The following is a 15,786-nucleotide window of genomic DNA, read 5'->3' on the forward strand; positions in this document are numbered from 1 at the left end:
TACCTAAAAAGCGGGGTCAAAGGTGCGTCTTCTTTGACAACCCGTGTTCTTCTTCCCAAGATACTCGGGTAGGCATATTAAAGACTGTTTTTAAGAAAAAAAAGCTGATTCTTGTCACCAAAGTGCAGAAAGAGCAGCAATAGAGTTTGTCCTTAGGAAAAGAGTTGAGCTAACAGCTGTCTCTAGATAGTCACCCACTACGTTCTGGGCTCACACCCAGCAAAGACACGTTAACCAGGCGGTCTGTGGGTGAGAAATCTCCAAGCCCCTCACCTCTGGAGGGCTGAGGACTGCGCGCGCGAGGGGTAGAAATGCGCAGAGGGTAGGGGTAGGGAAATGATATGTGGGGAGATAGGCGTGCAAAAGAATAAAAGGCTAGCTAGGGTGGATCCAGGGTGGCTTCAGGGTGGCCCCGGGAACTGGCTAGCTGGGCGTCGCGCGAAGCGGGCTTTCTCGAGGATGAATGTGGGGGTGCACCGAGGGGACCAGACAACTTCTCTGCCAGTGTTAAACAGTGTTATAAACAGACCTCAAGAGTGGAAAACTCCAGCCCTCCCCCACCCCCCCAAGAAAAAACAAACAACTCCAGCCGGGTGCCCTAAGCACTAGGTTTTCCGGACCAAGGCGGCGGAGGCTCCGCCCCTTCGCTTTCCCACCCCGCTGGCCACGCCCCTCCGCCCCTAACCCCGCCCGGACCCCGCCCGGACCCCGCCCACTTCAGCTTCCCACCACCCTTCCCATCCGCCTGCCGCTCCAGGCTCCTACTAGGTTCGGCGGCTGTGGGAGCGCGCAGGCGCAGCTGGCGACTCGCAGAGCCCGGAGTAGCGGAGCTGAGCGCGCGGTGAGTGAGGTGGTGGCGCGGAGCTTGTGGCTGGGCAACCTGGTTTGCGCCGAACATCCCGGTTGGGTTCGGGGAGTGTGCGGGTGAGTGCCCGGGGAATCTTCGGTCCCTGGTAGAGAAACTGGCCGGACGTGAGGTAGGGGAGTTGGCCGCACTGCCTAAGTGTCCAGCCGGCCGCGTGCGGAGCGGAGTGCGTGGTGGCGGGAGTGGGTGAGGGTTTCTGTGAGGAGGAAAATAGAAGGATTCCGGAGACTGGAAGTCCTTACTCAGGCTTGGCAGGACCGGGAGGCTCGCCAAGGGCGCTGGAGGGTGTCCCAGCTTCAAGTTCAGTATCCCCCGCTGGGTGCCCCTCAGCAGCGTCCCGGGCCCTTCCCTTCCCCCGCGCAGTCGGAGTGCAGAGTTGCCAGGAACGTTCCTTGTCGTGGGTGAGAGGATTCGGGGGGAAGGTGGGCGCTCACCCCAGGCTAGTGCCAAGGAGGGCGTGGCGTTCGTGTGACTTTCCTCTACCCCGCCCCCGGGAATGTGTCTGTCTTCTGGTACATTGTGCTCATGGACATTTTAACAAAGGCTGTGACTGTTTTCTAGGCAGTGGCGGGTGACAGCGGGGGCGGGTCGGTGAAGTGGGGAGCTTACGAGGTCGCGGTGTGGCCCTGGGGGCCGGGGGCGGGGGCAGGCATGGAGGGAGTGGAAGGAAGGGAACAACCTTCCTGCCTCAGCTTTTTCCTTCTTCCTGGTCCACTGATTTTGATCAGTGGTAGGAACAGCCTCAAGAGGAATATGATTGCAAATCCAGAGTGTGTGTATTCGCACTCTGGCTGCATCCATAGTTTTGTAATTGTGCTCTTGGTATGTTTCCTAAGTGTCCCTTCAGTAGAAAAGCGAAACGAATAAAATTGAAGAGTAAGTAATTAAACGAAAGGGTGAGGAGGTGGGGTGTCAAAACTTACAGCTAAATTAATGCCTTAAAAATTTTTTTTATTTGACACGCACACACACACCGACAGAGAGTACGAGTACAAGTAGGGGGAGCGGCAGGCGGAGGGAGAGGGAGAAGCAGACTCCCCGCTGAGCAGGGAGCTGGATGTGGGGCTCCATCCTAGGACTCTAGGATCATGACCTGCGCAGAAGGCAGACACTTAACGGACTGAGCCACTCAGGTTCCCCAAATTAATGCCTTCTGATAGTGGTAGTATAAATAAAGCCAGATTTTGAAGGATGTGAAGGTGTGCAAATCGAGGTAAGTGAAAGTTGATTGAGGTGCTGTTGATCGCTTCAGTCAAGAGGGGATGATTGCGTGTGTGTGGAGGTGCTGCTAAGTTCTTGAGTAGACTCACTTTAGAACCCTTAACAATGATATTGGGAATAAAAAACACTAGGAATTGTAATATTAGGTAAGGTTCCAAGGCTTTCATTTGCAAAATTAGGATCTTTATGAAAAGTGGTATATGTGTTTTCAAGCATAAATGTCCATTTCTTTACTCATCTGTTTAACTGAATACAACAAACAACTTCTTCCTCCTCCACCCCTTTCCCTTGATTGTAAATCCTGTTTTATAAACAGTTAGCTTTCAGATTTGAAGTGTGTTTAAAGGCACAACCTCCCCCCCCCCGCCCCCCCCATGAAGTGAACAGGATTTCTTCTTGTGTTGTCATTTTACTCTTTCATTTCCTGTTATTTTAAATTAAATGCCATGAACATTAACAGTTTTGGGGAGGAAGGTGCTAGTGATACCTTTTCTCTTTTCCAAAGCCTAATGAACCCCTACTCATCCTTTCAGACTCAGCTCAAATTTTTCTTAGAAAATTTTGACATTTCCCTCAGAATGAATTAATCACCCTCTATTCTGTTAAACTGATTCCACTGGTCTTATTTCTCTCTTGGAACTAGAAACTCAGTCTTCTGTGTTATCCCAATACCTAAGGCTGCTGTGTATGTACTAAATGCCTAATAAATGTACTTACAAGTAAATGTTAATAAATGCTGGCATTGTGTAAAGTTCATGGGACAATAGAAAAGATTCAGAATGCTGAAATTATATGTCATATTTGAACATTATTTGGAATGTAAGTAAGAAAAGTATGGAAATAAGTTCCCATGTATTAAGTCTGTGGTTTACCTTTCTAAAAGAGGTACAAAAGCTTTGCAGATATAGACAAAGCGGGCATGAGGAAAAGATCAAATTTTAAAACAGGTCAACTTCTGGGATCCCTGGGTGGCTCAGTGGTTTAGCGCCTGCCTTTGGCCCGGGGCGTGATCTTGGAGTCCCAGGATTGAGTCCCATATCGGGCTCCCTGTGTGGAGCCTGCATCTCCCTCTGCCTGTGTCTCTGCCTCTCTCTGTGTCTCTCATGAATAAATAAATAAAATAAAATAAAAAATAGATCAACTTCTTATACTAAAACTAGTGAAAAGTCAACATGACACAGAAGATTAATCATTTGTAGAAGGACACTAACAGGGCACTGCTGGAATATAGGAATTGACAAGAGAATCATGCTGGCCACATGGTATCCTTCGAAGGCTAATATAACTAAAGAAACTGTAACCTATTAGACCAATTAGAGAGACTAATCAGTTGTATTATACTCCTAAGTCTTAAGGTGGTTTGAGCAGTTGGCTGATGGGCCTCTTCATGTTATAGTGCCCTATTTCTGCAGCCTATTTTTTTTTAAGATTTTATTTATTTATTCATGAGAGAGAGAAGAGAGAGGCAGAGACACAGGCAGAGGGAGAAGCAGGCTCCACGTGGGGAACCTGATGCGGGACTCAATCCCGGGACTCCAGGATCACGCCCTGGGCCGAAGGCAGGTGCTAAACCTCTGAGCTACCCAGGGATCCCCCTATTTTTGACATTTGTCTTAACTCTACCAGCATCATTGGCTTTAGTCACCTTTGGCTCATGAAAGCAATTATCTTCTCTTTGCTCCTTACCACTCAAGCTCATCATCCCCACACCTAGCTTTCATCTCCTCAGTAGATTTACCAACTGGAGAAAATATGAGCAAATGATCACTTGATTTATTAGTAGAATTGATACTTTTAGTCTAAAAATGAGTCAGGATTGGCTACTTGGTTGGTCCAAGTCTCTGTGCCAGCAAAGCAAACAATCTATTCTGGCTGTTAGTAACTTCTATTTTTCTCCTCTCATTTTAACCTCTCTCCACCTAAATGTAAAAGCACTTTTTCTCCATGTCACTTAAAAAAAATAATAGCTTTAATCACTGTTCACCCCAAAACACTTCAAGTTAATGCCTGGTTGTTATGAGAAAAGCTTGGGTCTCAGAGAGGGTGAGTAGAGTCTATAAAACTTCTTTTTGAAGAAGTTCTACATAACAGCCTCTGTGGTCTTTAGACTCACTAAAAAAGATATTTCAGATAAGTGTAGTTAAGACTACCTTTTTAAACTTTCCTCACCTAGACTTCCTCTCCATATTTCTGATTTTTGTCCTAATTCTTTGACGGGTCAACCCCAGCCACTTCCACTGAGTCACTTTTTTAGGGTTCTATCCAAGACTCTCTTAACCACTCCATGTAGACCAATAATATGGTGGTCAAGGGCATGGGATTTGTAGGCATTTGTTAAATTTCTTTCTCTAGGCATCCAGTTCTTCATCAATAAAAATAATGGGTATAATATTTACCTCTTAAGTGAGATCAGATAGATTACAGCTTATCATAATATTTAGCACGTACTGGGGTGCCTGGGTGGCTCAGCTGAGCATCTGCCTTCAGCTTGGCTCATGGTCCTGGGGTCCTGGGATCGAGCCCCACGTCAGGCTCTGTGCTCGGCAGGGAGCCTGCTTCTCCCTCTCCTTCTGTTGCTCCCCTGCGCTCTCTCTCTCAAATAAATAAAATCTCAAAAAAATATTTAGCATATGCTAATTGCCCCCAAAGTGGTAGCTCTTGTTATTTATAATTGCCATTTCTTATGAGGAATGTAATTTCAGTAGCAGTTCATTTCAAAATGGGAATGTATTGACATCTCCTACTCTCTTCAAACTCTAGTCCTATATTTGTAGATTCCTCCTATATATCTAAAACAGGTGGCTTAGCACAGTGGTTCTCACACATTAGCTTGCACAATAATCACAAGAATGTTCACTTAATTGGAAGGAGAATTAGCAGGGAAATACGACAGAGGATGAGTCCAGGATGATGCCAAGGATTTTGGTCTGAGCAACTGGAAGGATGGAGTAGCTATTTAGTGAGATATGGAAGATTGCAGGAGGATCAAGAATTCAGTACTAAGCATGCTGAGTTCAAGAGGACTTTGTGGGGTTTGTGTGTGTGTGTGTGTGTTTAAAGATTTTATTTATTTATTCATGAGAGACACAGAAAGAGGCAGAGACATAGGCAGAGGGAGAAGCAGGCTCCTCAGGGATCCGGATGTGGGACTCAATCCTGATCCCAGGACTCCAGGATCACACCCTGAGCTGAAGGCAGATGTGCAACCACTGAGCCACCCAGGTGCTCCTCAAGATGACTTTTACATGTGAGTGAAGTTCAGGAGAGAGGTATGAGTGGACAGGAAACTCTGGGAATGGATCAAATCATTACAAGGGAAGAGAAAAAGTCACTCCTTTGCATTAAAAAATATTAATGAACTATTTTTAGAGGATTTTAGTTTCACAGCAAAATTGAGATGTACAGAGTTCCCATATGCTGTCTGTCTTCAGACCCAACCTCTCCCACTATCAACATCCTGCAACACAGTAGTACATTTGTTACAACTCATGAACTTATATTGGCACATTTTTATCACCTGAAGTCTGTAGTTTAAATTGAAGTTCGCTCTTGGTGTTGTACACTCTGTGGGTTTGGACAAACATTTAATGACCTGTATCTTAACAGAATAGTTTCATTGCCCCAAAATCCTGTGTCCTGGGGAACCTGGGTGGCTCAGTCTGTTAAACATCTGCCTTTAGCTCAGGTCATGATCTTCAGGTCCTGGGATGGAGCCCTCCATCTGGCTCCCAGCTCAGCGGAGGAGAGTGTCTTTCCCCTTCTCCCTCTGCCCTTCCCTCTCCCTCCTTCCCTTGCTTGTGTATACTCCCGTGTGCATGTGCTTTCTCTCAAATAAATAGAATCTTTAAAAAAAAAAATTTCCTCGATTTGATTTATCTACCTCTCTACCCCCTGGCCCCAACCCCCAACCATTAATCTTTTTACTGTCTGTATAGATTTGCCTTTTCCATAATGTTATATTATTGGAATCTTAGTATGTAGCCTTTTCAGATTGGCTTCTTTCACTTAGTAATATGCATCGAAAGTTCCTCCATGTCTTTGCATGGCTTGATAGCTCATTTCTTTTTAGCACTGATTCATTCACATTCCATTGTCTGGATGTAGCACTATTTATTTATACATTAACCTACTGAAAGACATCTTGGTTGCTTCCAAGTTTTGACATTGTGACTAAAGATGCTATAAACATCTAAGTGCAGGTTTGTTTGTTTGTTTTTATGTGCTGGTTTTTGTGTGGACACGAGTATTTAACTGCTTTGGGTAAATACTAAGGCACACAATTGCTAGATCCTATGGTAAGAGTATGGTTTGATTTTGTAACAAACAGGCAGACTGTTTTTCAAAGTGGCTGTATCATTTTGCATTCTCACCCATAGGGATAATTCCTGTTGCTCCACATCTCCATCAGCATTTAGTTTTGTCAGTGTTTTGGATTTTGGCCATTCAAATAGGTGTGTAGTGATAGCTCATTTTAGTTTAGAATTCATGAACATCTTTTCATGTGTTTACTTGCTATCTGTATATCTTCTTTGATGAGATGTCTTTTCAGGTTCTTTGCCCATTTTTAAATCAGGTTCGTAAAAAAAAAAAAAAAAAAAAAAAAAATCAGGTTCGTTTTCTTATTTTAAGAGTTTTTTGTATATTTTGGATAATACTCTATGTCTGTTTTTCTCTCATTCCTTGGCTTGTCCTTTGATTCTTCTGACGTTGCCTCTCACAGAGTAGAAGTTTTTTTTTTTTTTTAAAGATTTTATTTATTTATTTTTTATTCATGAGAGATACACACACACACAGAGACAGAGGCAGAAACACAGGCAGAGAGAGAAGCAGGCCTCCCGCAGGGAGCCCAATGTGGGACTTCATCCCCGGACTCCGAGATCATGCCCTGAGCCTGAAGGCAGATGCTCAACCACTGAGCCACCCAGGCATCCCAGAAGTTTTTAATTTTAATGAAATCTAGCTTATCAATTATTTCTTCTACAGATCATGCCTTTAGTGTTGTATCTTAAGAGTCATCGCCATACCTAAGGTCAATTAGATTTTCTCCTCTGTTATATTCCAAGAGTTTTATAGTTTTGCACTTTACATGTAGTCTATGATCCATTTTGAGTTAAGTTAGGTGAAGGGTGTAAAGTCTGTGTTTAGATTCTTTTTTGTGTGTAATTTGTTCCAGTACATTTGGTGAAAGGACTGTCTTTGCTCCATTGTATTGCCTTTGCTCCTTTGTCAACAATCAGTTGACTGTATTTATGTGGGTCTATTTCTGGGCTCTTTATTTTGTTCCACTGATGTCTTAATAATCTTTACCAATATGACACTCTCTTGATTACCTTTATAATAAATCTATGAATGGGGTAGTGTCAGTCTTCTGACTTCTTCACTATTGAGTTGGTTGTTCTAGGGCTTTTCCTTTCTTTATAAATATTTGAGTCAGTCTTGTCAATATTCACAAAATAACTTGCTTGATTTTGATTGGGATTGTGTTGAATCTGTGGGTTAACTTGAGAAGAGCTAACATTTTGACATATTGAATCCTTTCTATTCATGAACATGGAATACTTCCCCATTTTTAAAAGTTCTTTGATATCTTTCATCATCAATTTTGTAGTTTTCCTCAAATATTTTATACATATTCTGTTAAATTTATATCTAATTCATTTTGGGGGTGTTAATGTAATGGAAATATATTTTTAATTTGAAATTCCACTGATTTATTGCTGGTATATTCCAATATATAGGAAATTAATTAATTTCATATATTAATATTATACAACATTGCTATAATTGCTCATTAGCCCCAGGAGTTTTTTTTGTTGATTCTTTTGGATTTTCTACGTTTTCTTTCCTTTTTTTTTTTTTAAATATTGTATTCATTTATTCATGAGAGACAGAGAGGCAGAGACACAGGTAGAGAGAAGCAGGCTCCATACAGGGAGCCCGATGCGGGACTCGATCCTGGGTCTTTAGGATCATGCCCTGGGCTAAAGGCAGACACTCAACTGCTGAGCCACCCAGATATCCCTCTACGTTTTCTTTTTAGATTTTCTACATTTTCTACATTCATGATAATGTCATCTGGGAACAAAGTTTGGTTTATTTCCCTATCTGTATAACTTTTACTTACTTTTCCTGTCTTATTGCATTAGCTAGGACTTCCAATATAATGTCGAAGAGGAGTGGTGAGGGGATGTTGTTGTCTTGTGGGCAAATTTTGAGTTTCTCACTGTTAAGTATGATGATAGCTGTAGGTTTTTTTGTAGATGTTCTTAACAAGTTGACAACTTCTCTATTCCTAATTTGCTGACAGGCTTTTTTTTCCCCCCATGAGGAGTCTTGAATTTTTTCAGTCCTTTTCTGGCATTTATTGATATAATCATGATTTTTCTTTTTTCATGAATTTTCTTTTTTAGCCTGTCGATGTGATGGATTACATTAACTGGTCTTCAACTGTTTTTTTTTTTTTTTTTAAGAATTTATTTATTCATGAGAGACAGAGAGAGAGGCAGAGAGACAGGCAGAGGGAGAAGCAGGCTCCATGCAGGGAGCCTGACTCAGGACTTGATTCCAGGTCTCCAGGATCAGGCCCTGGACTGAAGGTGGTGCTAAACCGCTGAGCCACCTGACTGCCCTGGTCTTCAACTGTTGAAACAACCTGGCATATCTGAGATAAATCTCACTTGGTTATTATGTATAATTCTTTTTATACATTATTGGATTTCATTTACTAATATTTTGTTGAGGATTTTTGCATGTTATGTTCATGAGTGGTATTGGTCTGTAGTTTTCTTGTAATGTCTTTGTCTGGTTTGGTGTTATAGTAATTCTGGCCTCACTAGTTAGGAAGTATTCCCTGGGTTTCTGTCTTCTGGAAGAGACTGTAGAAAATTGATATAATCTTTCCATAAGTATTTGATAGAATTCACAGGTAAGCCCATCTGGGCCTATTGCTGTAATTATGATTAATAACTAGAAATTGATTCAACTTCTTTAATAGATACAGACTTATTCATATTGTCTATTTTTTTTCTTGTGTGAGCTTTTGCAGATTGTATCTTTCAAGGAATTGCTTCATCAAGGTTATCAAATTTGTAGGCATAGATTTGTTCATAATCCCTTATTAACTCTTTAATGTCCATGTGATCTATAGTGATGCCTCTTCTTTCATTTTTGATACTGTAAATCGTTTCTTCTCTTAGCCTGGCTAGTGGTTTATCAATTTTATAGATCTTTCCAAAGAATCAGGTTTTGGTTTTATTTATTTTCTTTATTAATTTATTGTTTTCAGTTTCATTGATATCTGCTCTAATTTTTGTTTGCTTTTAATTTGTTCTTTTTCTAGTTTTTTTTTTTAAGATTTTGTTCATTTGAGAGAGAGAGCACACACAAGCAGGGGGAGGGGCAGAGGGAGAAGCAGGCTCCCAGCTGAGCAGGGAGCCCATCGTGGAGTTTTGTTTTGTTTTCTTCTTTTGTTTTTCTTGAAGTTTGATTTGCCAGCATATAGTATAACATCCAGTGCTCATCCCATCAAGTACCCTCCTCAGTGCCCATCATGTTACCCCAACCATCTGCCCACCTCCCATTCTGCAACCCTTTGTTCGTTTCCCAGAGTTAGAAGTCTCTAGTGGTTTTGTCTCCCTCTCTAATTCTTCCTACTTAGTTCCCCTCCTTTCCCTTATACTCCCTTTCACTATTTCTTATATTCCCTGTATGAGTGAAACCATATAATGATTGTCCTTCTCTGACTCACTTCACTCAGCATAATACCCTTCAGTTCCATCCACGTTGAAGCAAATGGTGAGTATTCATCCTTTCTGATGGCTGAGTAATATTCCATTGTGTGTGTGTGTGTGTGTGTGTATCTTTATCCACTCATCTGTCGAAGGATATCGTGGCTCCTTCCACAGTGTGGCTATTGTGGACGTTGCTGCTATGAACATTGGGGTGCAGGTGTTCTGGTGTTTCGTTACATCTGTATCTTTGGGGTAAGTACCTAGTAGTGCAGTTGCTGAGTTGTAGGGTAGCTCTATTTTCAACTTCTTGAGGAACCTCCACTGTTTTCCAGAGTGACTGTACCAGCTTGCAGTCCCACCAGCAGTGCAAGAGGGTTCCCCCTTGTCCACATTCTCTCCAACATTTGTTGTTTCCTGTCTTGTTAATTTTCACCATTCTCACTGGTGTGAGGTGATATCTCATTGTGGTTTTAATTTGTATTTCCCTGATGGCAAGTGATGCAAAGCATTTTCTCATGTGCTTGTTGGCCATGTGTATGTTGTCTTTGGTGAAATTTCTGTTCCTGTCTTCTTCATGGAATTTTGATCCCAGGACTCTGGGACCATGCCCTGAGCTGAAGGCAGATGCTCAACCACTGAGCCACCCAGGCCACTCTCTCCTTCCTTTTTTTTTTTTTTAAATTAAATTTTATTTATTTATTCATGAGAGACACAGAGATAGGCAGAGACATAGGCAGAGGGAGGAGAAGCAGGATCCATGCAGGGAGCCCGATGTGGGACTCGATCCTAGGACTCCAGGATCACGCCCTGGGCCGAAGGCAGATGCTGAACTGCTGAGCCACCCAGGCATCCCCTCTCTTTCCTTTTTGAAAGCTAATTTTTCAGGGTACAAAATTCAGTGTTGGTGGTTTTTTTTTTTTTTCTTTTTTGGCTCAACACTCAATATTTCACTTCACTCCCTTCTTGTTTGCATAGTTCCTGAGGGAAAGTCAGTTGTAATTTTTACATTCACTCATCTACAGGCAAAGTGTTTTTTCTCCTTCTGATTTTTTTTAAAGATTTTATTTATTCATGAGAGACAGAGAAAGAGAGGCAGAGACACAGGCAGAGGGAGAAGCAGGCTCCTCGCAGGGAGCCCGATGTGGGACTCGATCCCGGGTTTCCAGGGTCACACCCTGGGCTGAAGGTGGCGCTAAACCGCTGAGCCATCCGGGCTGCCCTCCTTCTGATTTCTTTTAATATTTTTTATCTTTGATTTTCTGCAGTTTGACTTATGATTGCCTACTTGTAGTTGATTTTGTGTGTGTGTGTGTGTGTGTGTGTGTGTGTGTGTGTGTGTGTTTTCAATTTATCCTGTTTGGTGTTCTCTGAGCTTCCCGAATCTATGATTTGGTATCTGACATTTATTGGGGAAATTCTGTCATTATTTCTTCAGATATTGCTTTTATTCCTTTCTCTGTTCTTCTTTTTGGTATTTTCATTATGCTTTATGTTACCTTGTTGTACTTGTCCCACGGTTCTTGAATATTTTGAGGGGTTTTTTTCCAGCCTCTCTTTCATTTCAGTTTTGGAAATTTCTGCTCCCCTGTTTTCAAGCTTAGAGACTGTTTCCTCAGTCATGTCCAGTCTACTAATGATCCATCAAAGATATTCTTTCTTTCTGTTAGAGCATTTTTAATTGGTAGTATTTTTAAAAATTGTTTCTTAGAATTTCCATTGCTCTGCTTGTATTATGTCTATTATTACATGTTGCCTATTTTTTCCGTTAAAGCCCATAGCATATTAATCCTAATATTTTTAAATTCCTTGTCTGATAAATCCAACATTCTTGCCATATCTGACTCTGTTTCTGGTGTTCAGTCTCTTCAAATGTGATTTTTGCCTCTTCATATGCCTTGTAATTTTTAGTTGAATAGTAAACATGATGTACTGGGTAAAAGGAACTGCAGTAAATAGGCCTTTAGTAATGTTGTAGTACGGTGTGGGGGTAGGAGAAATGTTCTGTAGTCTTGTATTTGGCCTCAAATGTTTGGTGAGCCAGTAGTGCCTAGACCTTGAACTTCACCAGTACTTCTCAGTTTTTATTCCCCCTTAGGTGGTGGTATAGCTAGCTAGATGGGGCTGGAGTTGTGTGTTTCTCTTCTCCTGAGTAGGTTTGGCTCTAGTTAGGCTCTGGTAAAATTGGTCCTTCTGAAGGAAATCCTTGTTATGAAGAACAGAGTGCTCTGGTATATTTCAAAGACTCCTTTCCCCCTCCCTGCACTGGAAGCATGAGGGAATTTCTTTCCACTATTTAATGTGAGAACCAGTTCTAGCTCCTGAAGGTAAGTCTCATGGAAGTGGGGGGGGGGGGGGGAGGCATGATTGAATCCACCTGAAAGGTTTAATTCTTGTACTTGTCTATACTGCATCTCCAGCAGTTCATCACAGTTCAGGTTGTCCTACCTTGGCACTGGTTCTCTCTGAGGCTTCTGCTCTTGGGTTTCTGCTTGGTTAAGTTGTAATTCTCTGTATCTGCTTGTCTTTCTAGTTTGGGGGCAGTGGTTTGTCCTATGATCTTACTTCTCTTGTGGATTTAAGAAAAGTTGTATTTGCACTTTGATCAACTTTATACTTAAGAGAGAATTGTGATTTCTGAGTTCCTTGTGTGCCAGCCTGGAAGCTGGAAACCCCCTGTGCTTTTCTTGAGACTTTTACCACCTAATTGTCTTTAAATATTTAGTATTTTTTGCTTCTTTTGACCTTTATATAAATTGGATCATCTACATATACATCTTTTTGCTCATCATTACATTTGTGGGATAAATTCATTAGTTTGCTACTTCTTAAGCTTTGGTGTGAATGTGCATCTTGGAAATTTTGTTAAAATGTAGATTCTGATTTAGAAGGTCTGGAACATATCCTGAGATTTTGCCTTTTTAACAAGCTTTCATGTGATGCTGATGTTGCTCTTCTATAGATAATATTTGTTGTAATAATAAGGCTCTAGTGCATCTCATTTCAACTGCTTCATATGCTTTGAATACCTCATAATTTGCTGCATAGATTTTCTTCTGAAATAGGAAATATGGGAAACTGTCCTTTGCCAAGTATCATTTTCCAGAATTGGGGGCTTGGAGGAAACAAGTTATTTCATATTTAAAATGGATATTTTCATCAATATAATGTAAATTGAGGATAGTATTGGGACAAAATATCAGCAAAATAGTCCCGTAAAATTTCTCACATTGCATTTCTAGTTGTAGGTGAGGTTTTGTTGATGTTATTTTTGTATACGTAATTTTTAGGTAAGGCAGAATTGAAAAGGACAAATTTGTGCACATGTGTGCATATATGTGTGCTCACTTTGATATGTATGGAAGTAATAGACAAGGTAAAAAAAATTTTTTGAGCCTTTGAACAGGAAGTAATTTCTCAGATGTTTTGATCCCCCCCCCCGCCCCCCATATTCACAGCTTAGAAGATAACCTCTTGGTATTACAACACCTTTCTCACAATGACAAAGTATCCTGAAAATGTTGGGAGCCATAGGAATAATACTATCAGTGCAAGTAGAATTTTAGAGTCTCCTAAGGAAATGGCTTTGTACAACATAAGTCAAACTTTAATTCAGCATTTACTGAATACCTTTGCTATGTAAAGAGTGTGTTCTAGCTTTACCCTTTGTAAAAGAGAAACTTAAGTACTTCTCAATTTTTTTTAAAGATTCTATTTATTTATTCATGAGAGACACAAAGGCAGAGACACAGGCAGAGGGACAAGCAGGCTCCATGCAGGGAGCCCAATGTGGGACTCAATCCTGGGACTCCAGGATCACGCCCTGGGCCAAAGGGAGGCACTCAACCACTGAGCCCTCTAGATTTTTTTTTTAATTAAAAGAAAAATTTTTAAGGATTTATTTATTGATTTTAGAGTGAGAGAAGGTGCCTGTGCTCAACCTGGGGTAAGGACAGAGGGAGAGAGAGAATTTCAAGCAGACTCCCCCTTGAGCATGGAGCCCAAGGCAGAACTTGATCACACAACCCTGAGATCATGACCTTAGCTGAAATTAAGAGTTGAATGCTTAGCTGATTGAACCCCCCAGGTGTCCCTCTCAAGAATGTTATTGAGAACTGAATGACGGGCACTGAGGAGGACACTTGATGGAATGAGCACTGGGTGTTATATGTTGGTAAATCGAACTTCAATAAAAACAAAACAAAACTAGAAAAAAAGAATGTTATTGAGAAAGAAAAAAAGAGTGTTATTGAGCATAATACAGTGAGAATCAAAGGGCCACAAGAAGGATAATCAGAGCTCTTAAAAATGCTCAGTGAGGGGCACCTGGGTAGCTCAGTCAGTTGGGCATCTGCCTTCTGCTCAGGTCATGATCCTGGGGTCAAGCCCTGCATCAGACTCTGCCCAGCTTCTCCCTCTCCCGCTACTCCTCCCTCTGCGTGCATGTGTGTGCACCCACCCGCGCTCTCTCTCTCAAATAAATAAGTAACTTTAAAAAAAATGCTCAATGGTTGCTTTGCTTTCTCTGTTATTGGGTGGTAATAACTGGTGTACTTATTTTCAAGCTCATTCAGATACTAATGATGAATTTTTGATAGTACTCATTATCTTCTTGAAAGACTTGGCAGTTAAATGGGTCATAATTTAAATAACAGTTTAAACTTCTAAGGTTCAGTGCCTCAGAATTTAGAGTCCAGTATTTCTTTAGGAAAGTGTATTATATTTTATGTTCCTGACCTGGAGTAAGTTCCTTGAGGTTTATTTTTTTTCCCTTCTTTCAAAACTGTCTTAGAAGATATGTGTTATTCTGGACTCCTAGGTAATCAATCCCTTCCTTTTTGAGAGGCAAAGTCTTGTTATTCAAAGCACTCTGTTCTGTGTATCTGCTCCAATCTGTCTCCAGTATGCCTGTTCTTTGTGGTTTTGCTTCTAATGTTATGCATTCCAGTTTTGTAAAAAAAAAAAAAAAAAATCCATATGACTAACTTGCCACAGTAATCCTCTCTGACATGTTTGCTTCAGGGAGAAAGCTGGCAAAGTTAGAAACATATGCCTAGTTTTAAAATATGCTGTCACTGCAAAAAAAAAAAAAAAAGTTAATGGAATATATTCTAGTTTCTTTCTCTGTGTTAGTCTTACTCATGGGACCAGAATAATGATTTTGGCAAGGGTATATTTATTTTCCCATGTAATTTTATCATGCTTCAGTATCTGACTCATTTTTCTTTAGGATTTATCAAGAAAATATTATTACATAGAGAAGTAAAAAATACTTCTTTTTCTTTTTTTAAGATTTTATTTACTTATTCATGAGAGACACAGAGAAAGGCAGAGAGAGAGGCAGAGACAGGATAAGCAGGCTCCATGGAAGGAGCCTGATATGGGACTTATTCTGGGACTCTGGGATCATGCCCTGAGCCAAAGGCAGACACTCAACCCCTGAGTCCCATAAAAAATATTTCTTTAGGCTCATAAGCAATCTTTATTTTTTTTAAAGATTTATTTATGTTTTAAGATTTTATTTATTTATTCATGAGAGACACACAGGCAGAGACATAGGCAGAGGGAGAAGCAGGCTCCATGGAAGGAGCCTGATATGGGACTTGATCTGGGACTCTGGGATCATGCCCTGAGCCAAAGGCAGATGTTCAACCACTGAGCCACCCAGGTGTCCCAAGATTGATTTATTTATTTGAGAGAGGGGGATTGCCCATGTGTTGGGTGAGTGAAGGGGACAGAGAGAGAGAGAACCTCAAGCAGACCGCCCCCCCCCCCCGCCCCCCCCCCCCAACCCTGCTAAGCCTGCTGACATGGGGTTCCATCCCATGACCCTGAGATTATGACCTGAGCCAAAATCACTCAGGCACCCCCAAAAGCAGTCTTTAAATGTTAGTGTTCCGATGTTTTTGTTGCATTAGTATTTTTTTAAAGGATTTTTAAAAAGATTTTTATTTATTTATTCATGAGAGACAC

At 41.2% G+C, this 15,786-nt stretch overlaps 1 protein-coding gene across 2 annotated transcripts in view; it reads left to right on the forward strand.

Annotated features, from left to right (window-relative positions):
- Positions 1 to 699: 699 nt before the first annotated feature.
- Positions 700 to 15,786, forward strand: part of PRRG1 (proline rich and Gla domain 1) — a 144,124-nt gene continuing 129,037 nt past the window's right edge. Inside the window, exon 1 of one of the 2 annotated variants that reach the window (XM_026012182.2) lies at positions 700 to 841. The gene's annotated coding sequence lies outside the window, so the exon portion shown is untranslated. Of the gene's footprint in view, positions 925 to 15,786 lie in introns of both variants that reach the window. The other variant, XM_072744559.1, reaches the window with a different exon arrangement.

This window comes from Vulpes vulpes, chromosome X (genome assembly GCF_048418805.1).
Source record: "Vulpes vulpes isolate BD-2025 chromosome X, VulVul3, whole genome shotgun sequence".
NCBI classification, from domain to species: domain Eukaryota; kingdom Metazoa; phylum Chordata; class Mammalia; order Carnivora; family Canidae; genus Vulpes; species Vulpes vulpes.